At 47.9% G+C, this 12,654-nt stretch overlaps 1 long non-coding RNA gene across 1 annotated transcript in view; it reads right to left on the minus strand.

The window, feature by feature from the left end:
* The window catches only part of LOC130890495 (uncharacterized), a 45,543-nt gene extending 34,887 nt beyond the window's left edge, over window positions 1–10,656 (minus strand). The window contains exon 1 of the long non-coding RNA XR_009058756.1: window positions 10,525–10,656. This is a non-coding gene — a long non-coding RNA (uncharacterized LOC130890495). The remainder of the gene's footprint in view (window positions 1–10,524) is intronic.
* Between the last annotated feature and the right edge of the window lie 1,998 nt (window positions 10,657–12,654).

Genomic DNA, 12,654 nt, shown 5'->3' on the forward strand with positions numbered 1-12,654 from the left:
GATGGAATGTTTATGTTTTAAATGTGCCTTTTTAAAATGCGCTACCATTTTTTTATTCTACACCAAACACATTATTTAAGTGCAGAGTACTTTTCAATGGACTTAACATAGTGCTAGGAATCTCTTCTTTTCTGGGGTGTCAGCTACCAAAAGCCCATTCGTATTTGGAAAGAAATTTTGACTTGTTTCAGTATCAGATACACCCAGTTCCTCTTGCTTTGAGTCGCTGCTATTTAATGCATTGTTAATCACAGAACTTCGGTATATTGCACATGGATGGGCATGTTCTATGCAAATATATTCAGTTGGGGTATGTATATATTTTGTTATGTTCTGTACATAAACATCTACCCTTGTGCATATGTATATTTACATCATGTGTAACTATGTGGAGTATATTACCAAACTGTACTATACTTAAGAGGAGGAGGAGTTTCGAAGGGGTGCCAGGCAATATTTTAGTTAACTGTTAACTGAGTACTTTTTTTTTTTTTTATGAAAGCCATTAAGTTGTATTTTGGGTTTTGTTTTTCACAGTCCCAAAGGTGGGTGTTGACAGACACGATTATTTCCTGTTTTCCAAAAAGGCCAGTTTTAAAATATTATGTTAACATCTGCTTTAAATAATTAAAAGTGGAACCATCCCCTTTGCATCTACCTTCTCCTAGCAAAGCCTGTGGGCAGAGATCCTGGTAAATAATTCAAAGAAAAACTTAACTTTGATTTCACAAACAAAAGCTCATCCCCTGAAACACCAACATCCCACCATTAACATGCTTTGTGAAAATGTGCTCGTTTCTAAATTATCTCAGGAAAAGGACTGGCTGACACTGTATCAAGATGCTGGCTGCAATGGCCTCTTGGGGTAGGTTAGTGTGTGTCACAGTTACTCAGAGGTTTTCTGCTGAACAGAAGGTCTCCAAGAACTACAACCCTAGCAAAGTCCTCTAATATTAGTAGATCCAAGAAACTGATGTCTACCATATTTACACGTGATGTAAATATGCATATGCACAAGCATCCATGTTTATGTACAGAACAAGATCTACACACATCCCAGCTGAATACATTTGCATAGTAGTACATGCTCTTGTGCAGCAGACCAAACTTCTAGGGCTAACAGCAGCAGCTCAAAACAGAAGAAAGGGAATCTTTTTCCTATTGAAAAAAATTGCCTTTGGTATTTCTTAATTATTAGAAAACCTTGGGTGCAAACTGTTGTGCAACAGAGGGCAAGCGCCATGAAGTTTCTTTCTGTGGTCTTCAGAAAGCTCGTGGTACAAAAATACAATGTAGCTTCACAGCCCAGAAGAGAAGAAAATCTTTAACGTGTTTATAAAGGTCCCTGTCCTGTCTCCCCTTGAGGAGTGAACAAACTGGATGGGACACAGAAAGGAGAGCGAACAATTCCTGGTTAATGACTTAAGAGAGAGGAATTTATTTTGCCTCAACTTTCCTTTAACTAGTTCACTTTTTTTCCCATGAAGAGAAATTTGATAGGCCCTGTTCTTTATGAAATTATGGAAACCACAGACTAGAAGAATGGGGAGTCATTATTTCAGAACTGAAAAGAGGTAGGTGTCCTTATTTCCTCCTTAAATTGCCCATTACTGGAAAGGAGCCAGGAAGTCGAAAAGGTGCACAACAGATCACGGTTATGGGCTCAAGCCCATGTTCTTCCTCCTCCATATTCCGCCAAAAACAAAACAAAACAAACAAACAAACAAAAAACACTGCTATCCAAAATCCTTAAGACCAAGACAGAGAGAAAGTAGCTACCCTAAGTACTCCCTAAAACGTGACTTTTGGATGCATGAACCCCAGTGTAAAGCAAGAAAGAACAAGCTGTATGATTCTGTTACATGTCCAGCTAGTATTGTCCCTGTCGGCTTTACCTTGGCTCACGTGGGGCCGGCTATCCATAACAGCCCCGGAACCACGGGGGACAACAAGGGACATCTCTGGGGATCTGCAGCGATGACCTAATCGAAAGAGAGAGGACGCAAAATCGAAAGATAGAGAACCAGCCTGGGGTAGACGGAGGACTTTAGGCTCTGCGCCATAGGTACCCACACTGGCGGAAACCGACTAGTTAGCACGGAGCATCCTGCTGCGCCTCCTGTCCTGCCTTTCCACGCTACGCCCTGCCCTGCCCGGAGCTTCCCTGCGCGCGCGCCTCACTCACACGCACACGCCTTAGCACACGCACACACGTGCGCACGTACATTGCTCCCAGCAGCGCCTCTCGCCTGACCGTGGGGCGACGTCCCCCCTCGGAGGGGCGGCGGCCCTGCCCCGCCTGGCACAGTCCCGCAAAGGGACAGAGAGGCACTGGGGGCTCTGGAGCGCGTGGGCCGCGACCGAAGACGCACGGCGGCAGGTGGCAGCAGGGACTTCTCAGTGGAGGGCGCATAGCGGCGGGAGGGAACAGCGTGGGTCTGGGGAGGGGGTGGTGCATCCTTGGTGGCTTTTTCCTGCGGCTGCGGGGAGCTCGCCTTAGAGAGGGCACTGAGTGCCGGTTCGCATCGCCAGGTTGGGGTTGTGCGCGCGCGCATGGGGATCCGGCTGGCACGAGGAGGGCAGTTGAGGGAAGCCGCGCGGCGGGGCATGAGAGACGTCCCTCTCCGAGCCTACCTGCAGAGGGCGCCCTCATGGTGGCGCCCCGCCGAGTCGGGCCGCCATCCCCAGAGCAACAAGGCTAGGTCCTTCTGGAGATATCCCGGTTGGTTTGGTTACACTAGTCACCATCTAAGGCCGCAATTCCAGGCAGCAATTTTTTTCCCTCGTCTTCCAGCTGGAAGACACCAGGGTTAGGAATGCAAAGGGAGATGACCTGCTGGGCAAGTAGCTCAGCTGGGCCAAATCACCACTGTGGATTGTTTCTTGGGGGGAGGGGGGGTTGGGGGGGTGGCTGTTTCTTTTCTCTCTTCGAAGAGCCACAGAAGACGCCGAAAAGTTTTCTATCACTTGGGGGACACAGGAGGATGAAGTATGAACCTTACTTCCTAGCTGGTATGGCCTGACAGTACGAAATCTCAGCGGGCAAGCTGTCTGTCACCGAATAGCACACACGCACTTTCACTAGCTGTGCTAAGTGACCTGAGGCTGTTTAGAACCCGCCGGCCTCGCAAACAGCGCCAGTTGGGGAGAAGGCTCCCTGTAAAAGTCTTGCCCCCAACCACTGGGTGTTGCCCATCCTGCCACCTCTATCACATGGAAAAGTGGGGGCCACATTCCCAAAGAAAGCTCAAGACCTCACAAGGACGGACACCGATTGGGGTTTGACCGAACCCTGGCCTTCTGCAAGTATGAGCCAGCAAAAAAGTGTCTTCTCAGTAAAAACTGACCAGATTTTGTGATACTCTACACCCGGGTGGCCCTGTCTGCTCCTCACTGCAGAAGTTCAGCTGAGCTTGAAGTAGTGACAACCCTCGGCCCCGTCCCGGTACCTTTCCCACGTCTTGCAGTCAAGCTGTGGCCAGAAGTGTGCAGAAAAAAAATTTAGAGACACCCCCCCCCCTTCTTATAAATTTGAGAATTTGATCAGGCCGCACAGATTACTCAAAGCTTCCGTTTTTCTGCGATCCAATTTTATTAGGATTTATTCTCATTTGTGCTCGGCTTCTCTGGGGAAATAATGCTTTGATTAATGTAATCCTGGCCCAGGATCCGCCTCACGCCCCTCGACCCTCTCCCAAGAGAAAGGGCCTGTTTGACAAACAATAACAGAGGAGCAACTCTTGCAATCTGCCCACACCTTTGGGGAGAGCTGGGAAGAGGGTGACACCACCAGCTAAATGCAGTGTTGGGGAGGGGAGGGGGCTCTGTGGTGGTGAACTTTCCGGACCCAGAGCCTTAGGTACAGAGGCGGGGTGGGGGTGAGAGTTCAATGGAAGGACCTGAGCCTCGGTGTGTGAATGGATGCATAGATACCAGTGCGCGCCTGTCCTCTGCTTGCTCCCAATGTCTACTTCTTTGTCCCTCGCCACAGGCCTCCACAACAGAGAACCGCGCGCTGTGGTTGTGCAGCTCCTTGACCCCAAGGTATATCCACAGCGCCCACCCGCGGCCCCAAAGCACCTGGAGAGCACGACCTTGGAGTTAACCAACCGAACCAACCTGAGACGCCCTACACCTGCCAAAACCCGGACTAGAAGCCCAGAACGTGGGACCCAATTCAGTGGTTTTTCCTCATCCATCCAACCAAGCATTCATCCATCCTTGCATGCTTGCATGCATGCATGCATACCATACAAATCGGTGGACAGAAGAGCGGAGAGTTCTCTGCCCTGCTATGGGCTAAGAGCGGGCGCCCCCTTTGCAGTTCTTTAGCCTCCTGCTCAACCAAGGCCCCCTCCGCGAGGGGAGAACAGCTCAATTACGAAAGAAGCAAAGAAACGAAATCCCGGGCTCCAACGCCCTGCCCACCGGAGCTTCTCCGGTCCCCCTTTCTCGTTCCCCACCCCCACTGTCGCAAGCTCAGGGGCGGGCGGGGAGGCGGCGGTGCGAGGGGTCCTGCCCGGCTCCGCGGGAACAAAGCCCGCCGCGGGAGCTCGCGGCCAGGCTCTGAGCGGGTGACAAAGGCAAGCAGGCGGTGCCAAGCTCCAAGGCAGCGCTCCTGTGGCCAGGCGGGGAAGGAGGCCCCGAAGATGGGTGCGATTTGCACCCAGATTTTTCTGGACTTCTGTGTTTCTCTACCGTGTGTCCAAAGACCTGTTGGGTGACTCAGCGTTTATGTCTCTGGTCCTTCAACCTCACCAGCCTCCCACTTCTCTTCTGCCCGCCACAGCCTCTCCCATCTCCCCCAGTTTTTTTTTTTTTTTTTTCCCACTTCACTCCTTTTACCTCGGCCCTTTCTCGCTTTGAAGGTTAGGTTTTTCCCTTTTTCTTTTGCATGGTAAAGCAATGATAACTGGACCTCTGCAGACTTCTCTGTGTTCAAATAACATTCTGAAAGACGTTTCTGGGCATTTGTGGGCCGAAAGGGGGACGTAATGAGAGTCTTTTAATTTTATTATGCAAACTGAACCCTAAATAAAATAAAATGCCGTTAGAATACGATCTAAGAAAGACAGACTTAGCCCTGAGGCCGAACAGATTCCTGCTGAATTCGGCAAGTGTCCCTGTCGGTTCCCACAAATCACATAAATGACTGCGGGGGGGGGGGGGGAGCGGGCGGGGGCTTCCTGTGGAATGGGGCTCCCAGTCCACATGGAAATGGGAGTTCAAGTCTCTGAGGCAAACCTTTCTGGAAAAAAAAAAAAAGTTCTAATCTTACCTTCCAACCCGGGGTGGGGATTGCTGCCAAGACCCTACCAATAAAATCATACAGTTTTTTAATTCAGAGTACTTTAATGGTGTTTACTCCAAGCAAAGTTTTACTTGATCGGTTTTGATGGGGCGGGGGGGGGGGGTTAAGCATAAAGGGAACACAGTCCACGCCATTGGACAGCACAAGCTGTGACTTCTCAGTGAATTTTGTGCCCTGGTTTGATTTTAAATTAAGGTTTAATGTTATCAAGTACCACTCTGAGCCGGGGATTCTCCCCCTCGGGCTTTATTAACAAGGATTCTGGCAGAAAATTTAGGCAGAGAAGTGAGTATTAAAAGAAATTCTGGACCTACAACTTTTAAGTTGGATATAAGCCGGAGCTGCAGGAAGCCATTGTGAGCAAGGTCACTTCATTCTCCCACCTCAACTTCTATCAATTAGTTTATCAGCTGAAATTCTTTTCTTGCACACTCTGGGATATTGGAAGCACCAACTCCCAATGAACACATTTGCTACTGCATTCTTTTTTTTTTTTTTAAGTGAATAGCAACAACCCCACTTTCTTGGAAACACCGATAAAGAAGGACAGCCCCAGACAGGCACTGAGTTGGGTAGGACCCCAGAGAAGGAACAGAACTGTGAAATGGAAGGAAGCTATGGCATTCTAGGATAGAAGAAGCCACGGAAGCACTGCTTGGAGATGAAAAAAAAAAAGACAAAAAAAACCCACTAGACTTCAGTCTAAATGCCCAGATCTACACCCACATCCAGCTCCTCAGACAGCAGGGAAGGTCAAATGTCGAGAGAGAGAGAGAGAGAGAGAGAGAGAGAGAGAGAGAGAGAGAGAGAGAGAGAGAGAGAGAGGAGAAGAATTGTTCTCTAGGATGCCAAACCACCTCTCCTTTCATCCTAGCACTACTGGTTTGGTGCCAGAGAAGATGCTGTGAAACTAGATAGAATACTTGATGGAGGAGAGCCCCAGGCAAAGAGCAGCTCAAATCTTTCAGGGCTAATGTAAGAACACAAACTTCATATCCCCCTCTAGTAAAGCTGAGTTCATATTTCTGGGCTTTGTTTTTGTATAAGACACCACACACACATACACAGTTGCCTCAAAATATTTTTTTTCAAGCTCGAACATATCCACATTTGTTGCTAATGAATCGTATTTTCACCATCACCTCTAGTCAATCAGCTGGGCTCTGGGCTACCTAATCCTAGGAGTTGAAATTTGAAAAAGTCCATAATGTCAGGGAGCCCAGGAAGGGTGGTGAAGGGCAGGCCAGAATAATCCATTAGTTGCAGCTTCCCCAGCCATTGGAAGAGAGCATTACCAGCCTTGACAGATGCATGCACGCAGCTCCCGTGAGCAAGCAGTTGGAAATGGGTTGCTTCAAAAGCACATCCAGGATCACCAACTAAGTTGCTGTGCCTTCTCAATTTATTTCACACAATCAGCAATGCCCTGTAGTTTAAGGCTGCTGCTGCTTACTTTAGAGTAAAGCATCATAGTTTCTTTGAATTCATAATTACTCCTTCAAACCAACCTGAAGAAACCTAAGTGTTTGCTCCCTGCCTCCAGATCAGAGGAACCGGTTGTTTATCAAAGAGATGGGGGGGGGGGGGTGCATACTCCTAAACCTTAGCAATACCAAGAAGCAACTCGTCTACTGTCCACCAAATAAAGTCTATCTCCTAGCCAAAAGTCACTATTGCAGAGCCCTCTCCCTCTGTATGGGCCACAAAGTACAGACTGTGAGTAAGCTGACTATTTCAGAGTGTGAACGTAAGAGAAACTGCCTGCTTTCATCCTGCTGCTTTCCTGGACGGCCTTATCATTGTGAAATGGAAGCAAATGAGGAAAAATACCCATCTCATGTTGTGCACATTTGACCCAGGTAATGGTCTACATTCTCTCGTTTGGCGAAAACAATTTCACAGTCCCCAGTAATTAAGCCTGTAGATTTTGCCCAGAACTTTGAATCTTAATTCATACCCACCTTGATTATTTCCAGCCCCAAGTCATGACAGACCTCTACCATGGTCCCTGTAAAGGAACAGCTCATCTCAAAATAACTTGTTGCTTGTCCAAGAATTCTTATTTTCTTTCACTGCAAGGTATATCAATCTCTAGAAACCAGAAGGGTTCCCTCCACTTCTCTGTTCTTTCAAGAACATTTTCAAGAAAGGAGAGGAGGAGCAGCTGCTTAGACACAGCCCCAAAGAACTGTAACACTCGAATGTTCCCAGAAAAAAAAAAAAAGAATCATGAGGGTTTGACCAGTGTTTTACAATACAAATGAATTTTTAAAGTTTCTTTCCCTGCTTTTACAGCCTAACTTCCTCGAGCAACCCTGGGCTTGTAAAGCAAACTAAGCTTTGGGACTTGTCCCATTCTGTGGATCTCCCCTGGATGTCTTTTGTCCGCAGTGCAGAGCTGAGGAAGAAAGCAGTGTTTGTGCTCAAATTACAATTTCCTCAATTCTTCACTTGGATTTCCTAGCACCAACCTGGCAGTGCATTTCCTGACTCCGAATGTGGAAGGAGTCCAGGGTGGAAAATCGTATGCTTTCATTTGAGTATCCCTCTTGCTTCTATGAAAGACTATAGGAAAATAGTCTTTCCAACCTAGACGAAGTCACAGTTTCTACCAAAATCAGTTTCAAAAAAAAAAAAAAACAAAAAAAACAAAAAACTTACAGTTGAAGCCTGGCCGACTTGGAGCCCAGTTGAAAAGAAGCCAGTGGTGACACCCCCCATCCCCCAGTAGCAGAGCTATCAGAGAGGTCAGGCTTTGTGACACTCGGGTTCACAGGTGCCTTCAGCTGCACTGTGGAAGCCCCCCCCCCCCCAGTCACCCAGGCCTGTCTTAGTAACTCTCTAAATCTCCTTGGGAAATTGTTGTTTGAGACAAACTGACTAAATCCTCAGAACCAGCTAGGATTTGCCCTTCACTGGTTTAGGAAGTTTCCGACTTTGCTATAGGACTTTTTCATCCTTTGCTGCAGTTTTCACTGGCAGCCCTTCCCCACCCCCACCCCAAAAAAATCCTTGGATCTAACACTCCTCTTTACTGTCCTAAAAAGGTTCAAGTCCACAGTTACCTCTACCCTCTGTCTAGCTTGCATTTTCTTTTCTCTACAAAGCCTTTCAAGGCTATTAAATCCTTCTAAAACCAGTAAGAGCTACTAGGTATCAACTGGAGTGAAAGATCCCAGGCACCTGCTCCATCCTCAAGCCTGTGAGTTCTACACAACTGTGAGACTGTGTCCTGCTGAAACAGCCATTATTCAACATATAATACTTCAGGATTCATTTTGTTTTCTAGTCCGATTCCAAAAGGATAATCATCACCAGCCTGAAAGACAGTTTCTTAAGTTGCCTATAATATAACTAACAGTATTTCTTTAGCTGCTCTGGGTTTTTGTTTTTATTTTTACTTTTGCTTTTGTTTTTCTGCCTATTTTATTTAAAAAAAAAAAAAGCCCTAGTCACACTTCCCTGGAGAGAAAAGGGGAACAGTTTCTGCACTCTCTGTCTTCCTGGGCCATTTACAGGCATGGCTGGTGTGAGGAGAGATCATTGTCCTAGTATTTTAAAATCCTGTGTGGTGCAATCATTTCCCTTCTTCCCTTGAACATGCATAGAAAGGTAAGGGTGTTTGTTCTTCTGGCAAGTTCGTAAGGGCAGATTTGTTTTTGAACTGGCTACATTTTCCTGAGTGCCTGCTACGACGAGTCAGTGCGCCCCCTGCTGACTAGTCAACAGTATAGTGCTAAGCAAAGTTTATTTTGTTCAGTAAACCGTGTCATATAAAATTAACAACAACCAATAAAATTAGCTTATATGTTTCAACTGCAAAAGTCCAAAACAAAATAAAGCTAGTTTTAGTGGTCCTAGAAATTTCTAGCTTGCCTTCTCCTCTTTGGCTGAACCAAGGTCCTTTTATCTAAAGCCCAGTGCACAAACATATAGCTTAATGTGACTAGTGTTCTTCCTTTTATTTCTTTCTCTATGGCAACCAATATGCTCTGCTCAGAAATGTTCCCCATCAAGGAAACAAATGATCTTCAGGGAGCAGCTCTATATGGCATCTGGTCCAATGGAGCACACGGAGTTAACCCCAGTCAGATGCAAGGCTGTAAACAAGGGGAGGAAACCTAGTGATTCTCAGCCCCTCCCCAACTGACACCTCTGCCTCCCTCATTACAAACCAGTGCATTGATTTAGCATCAACTGTTTCCAAATAAATTACCAATTCTAAATTGCAAGGTGTTCTGTATACAAAAGTGAGTATAATTCCAGACATTTGACTCCCCCTCCCCCACCCTCCCACCCCCGCCACTCCCCGCCCAAATGTGGCTTCCTTCGAAAGATCAAACCCAGACTATTTTACTAAAATCAGATAAATAAAGTCACACTGGCCTGAACTTGGCATAGCTATTTCTTTCGGCCATATTTATCTAAGTAAGTACACCCTTGAATTTTCCAAAACCCGGGGATAGTGATAAGGAGGGTTAGGTCTGACTGTCACAAATAGAAAACATATGAAATCTGGTACTTTGGATGCTGAAGCTCCAGCGTCCTTGGGGAGTGGAGAGCAGGGATGTCCTGGTTAGTTTTGATTGATCACCCTCTTTCTGATGGGCTTTTACTACTGAGCCAGGAGCTGCAGCTCACCGCCTGCTCCCCAGTTGCAGCGTTAACCAGGGATACACTAACTTACTCCCTCGGCTCCCTCATCGCTTCCTCCTCTCTAGCCCTCAGTCAGTGGTTACCAGGCCCTTTTCCCCACTTGATCGTACTGCTCCCCATCCTAACGTGGACAGACTCACAATTCAGTCACCCCCACTAGCTACAGATCCCAGGCTTTTTCCTCTGCATCCTTGATTCTCTGGGGGAAATTCCAAACAAGAAATATTTATATACTCCATGCTTAGTAGGCACCTCTTTTCGAGGGGTTTACTCCTCCCATAATCAACAATTAAAATCAATAGCACTTTCTCGCTCTCACCCAGACGAGTAAAGCTCTTGCTGTGAGGGCCTCTGGAACCAGTCCACCTTTTTATGTATTATTTTAGCAACGTCAGATTCCTTTTGCTCACTCCCTCCGACACACTTTCCCTTCCTCTCTCCTCCCAAGCAATGAAAATAAAGCTTCCAAACCTACAAGAACATAAATAAATACACCAGAAAGGACGGAAAGGGAAAGGAGAAAGCAAAGGAAGAAAATGGGGGGGAAAACCACTTACCCAGCAAACTCCCAAGGTTAGACTTTTAAATAAAAGGTTGTTGTTTTTTTTTTTAAATAAGGTGCCTGGAGGGGTAAAGGAGAAGGCGTTTTTCTCCACTCTCCAGAACCGGCGCATCCTTAGCCTTCCCTTTACACTGACTCCTCTAAGCCCAGTTCTCACTAGTCTATTATTTTCACCAAAATATATGAAAATGTATGCAAATGAAAATCAGCACTAACTGTTCTCCCCTTGTTATATACTTTGGATTTTTTTTTCCAGACAAAACAATCACACTCGGCAGAGGGAGGGGGCGGATGGGGTGGGGCGGGAGTGGGGGGGAAGCTGGGGAGCGATTTGAGAACTAAGTATATGGAAGGGAGGGGAAAGGGACAGACCTGGGAACAGAAGTGCGTTTCTGTTATTGAGGAGCACAGCGTTTGGGGGGCTTCCCGAACGCGCACACCCTCCTCGCAAAGGAAGAGTAGCTCTGTTTGCAGAGGCGCTATCCCGTTTCGTCAGGCCACCTGAGACGGCTTTTGAAAGCGTGTACTGTGAAACTCATAGCAGTAATTTAGACAAAATCCTCACTGTATATTAATGAAAGGCGGCCCCATGGCTCTGTTCCTATCCTCCCCATTCAGTGTAAACAAAACCACGAGACTCTTTCGGTTTTTGAGCCGGATCCAAGCAAAATCGGCAGGAAAGGAAAACACGGGGTGCTGGCACCGACCATTCAAGCGTCTGCACCTGGAGATCTCAGATTTATTCAATGAAATCTGTGTTCCATCTTTTATATATACATATACGCATACATAAATATAAAAAGGAACCTTTGGGGGAGGAGGGGGGAATCCGTTCTGTTTGGGGCTTTGGTTACTGCTGCCTTTTAGATCTGTTCCTAAGATGGTATCTTTTCACCCGGCAAGCAGGAGCTGGACCCAATCCTACATAAATGCTTCGCGTCTACGGTTAATCTCGAGATCACGCAGAGGCTGCGTGGCTGCTGCTGAGCTGGAGAGCTCCTACTGTAACTGAGTTCACCTAAGTGAGCTCGGCAGAGGAATTATGCATGGGGGAGAAGGCAGGCCAGTTCTTTATATTCGAAGCACACTGGTCGCCAGGTTACGTTCTCGGCTGCAGCTCGGGCTGGGACTGCAGGCTTCAGGCTGCAGGCCGGTGCCCTGCAGCTGGGGGGTGCGGGTGCAAACACAAGCACCCTCATTAAGAGTCGTGTATTTATTGAATGTCCGAATTGGGTTAGTTCATTGGAAATCCCCAAGGAGGGTTTAATTTGCCCTTGTTTTCGTTGCCACTTTCTCTTTTTTCTTGGTTCGCTGAGGTTCCTCTGTGCAGCGTTTCCGCTTGGCCGCGTCCCCCCACACACACACCCCGCTTCTCCCGCCTACCGGGCGCACTCCTCCTCCCGGCCCCCTTAACTCTTTCAGCTGAGTTGCGGCTGAGAAAGCACTTGTCGCCAGCGGTCACAGCCACCGCGCAAACCTGAGACCCAAAGAAAGAGGAAAATAAAGCGTCCCCAAGCCCAAGAATAGCAAGCGAGTAAAAACCCCACCGATACACACACACACACACACACACACACACACACACACCACCACCACCACCACCACCACCACCACCAGTCAGCGGTGGAGCGGCGGGGGAGGGCACGGGTAGCGGACCCGAGCCCTCTGGGCAGGCTGTGGCAGTCACAGCATTCTAAAGGCATTGGTGTCGAATACACTTACGATGAATCTAGGGGGACGGTCGGGCTGATTGCCTTTCAAATACCTTGAGTGGCTTCGTTGACCAGCACCCTCCAAACTCACAAGGGCACGCACGCTACTTGCAAGAATCCCAGAGGAGGGTGGGAGGGAGGGAGGAAAGGAGGGAGAAGGAGAGAGAGAGAGGGGTGGGGGAAAGCGAGCAGCCGCAGCAAGCGGTCCGTCTCGCACGCGCGGGCCCCGCGCTGGTACAGGGCTGCAGGTTTCCCAGATGATGGCATCCGAGAACTTAAACAAAGAGGGTCGCCGCCGGCGCGCGACGGATGCACAAAGTTGCAGTGGCGGATTTCCAAGAAGCTTGGCCACCGGAGCTCTGAGCGAAGCAAGACTCCCTTTCCCACCTCCGGCAAGACGGAGATGGGGGCTC

Source organism: Chionomys nivalis, chromosome 19 (assembly GCF_950005125.1).
Source record: "Chionomys nivalis chromosome 19, mChiNiv1.1, whole genome shotgun sequence".
In the NCBI taxonomy this organism is placed as follows: domain Eukaryota; kingdom Metazoa; phylum Chordata; class Mammalia; order Rodentia; family Cricetidae; genus Chionomys; species Chionomys nivalis.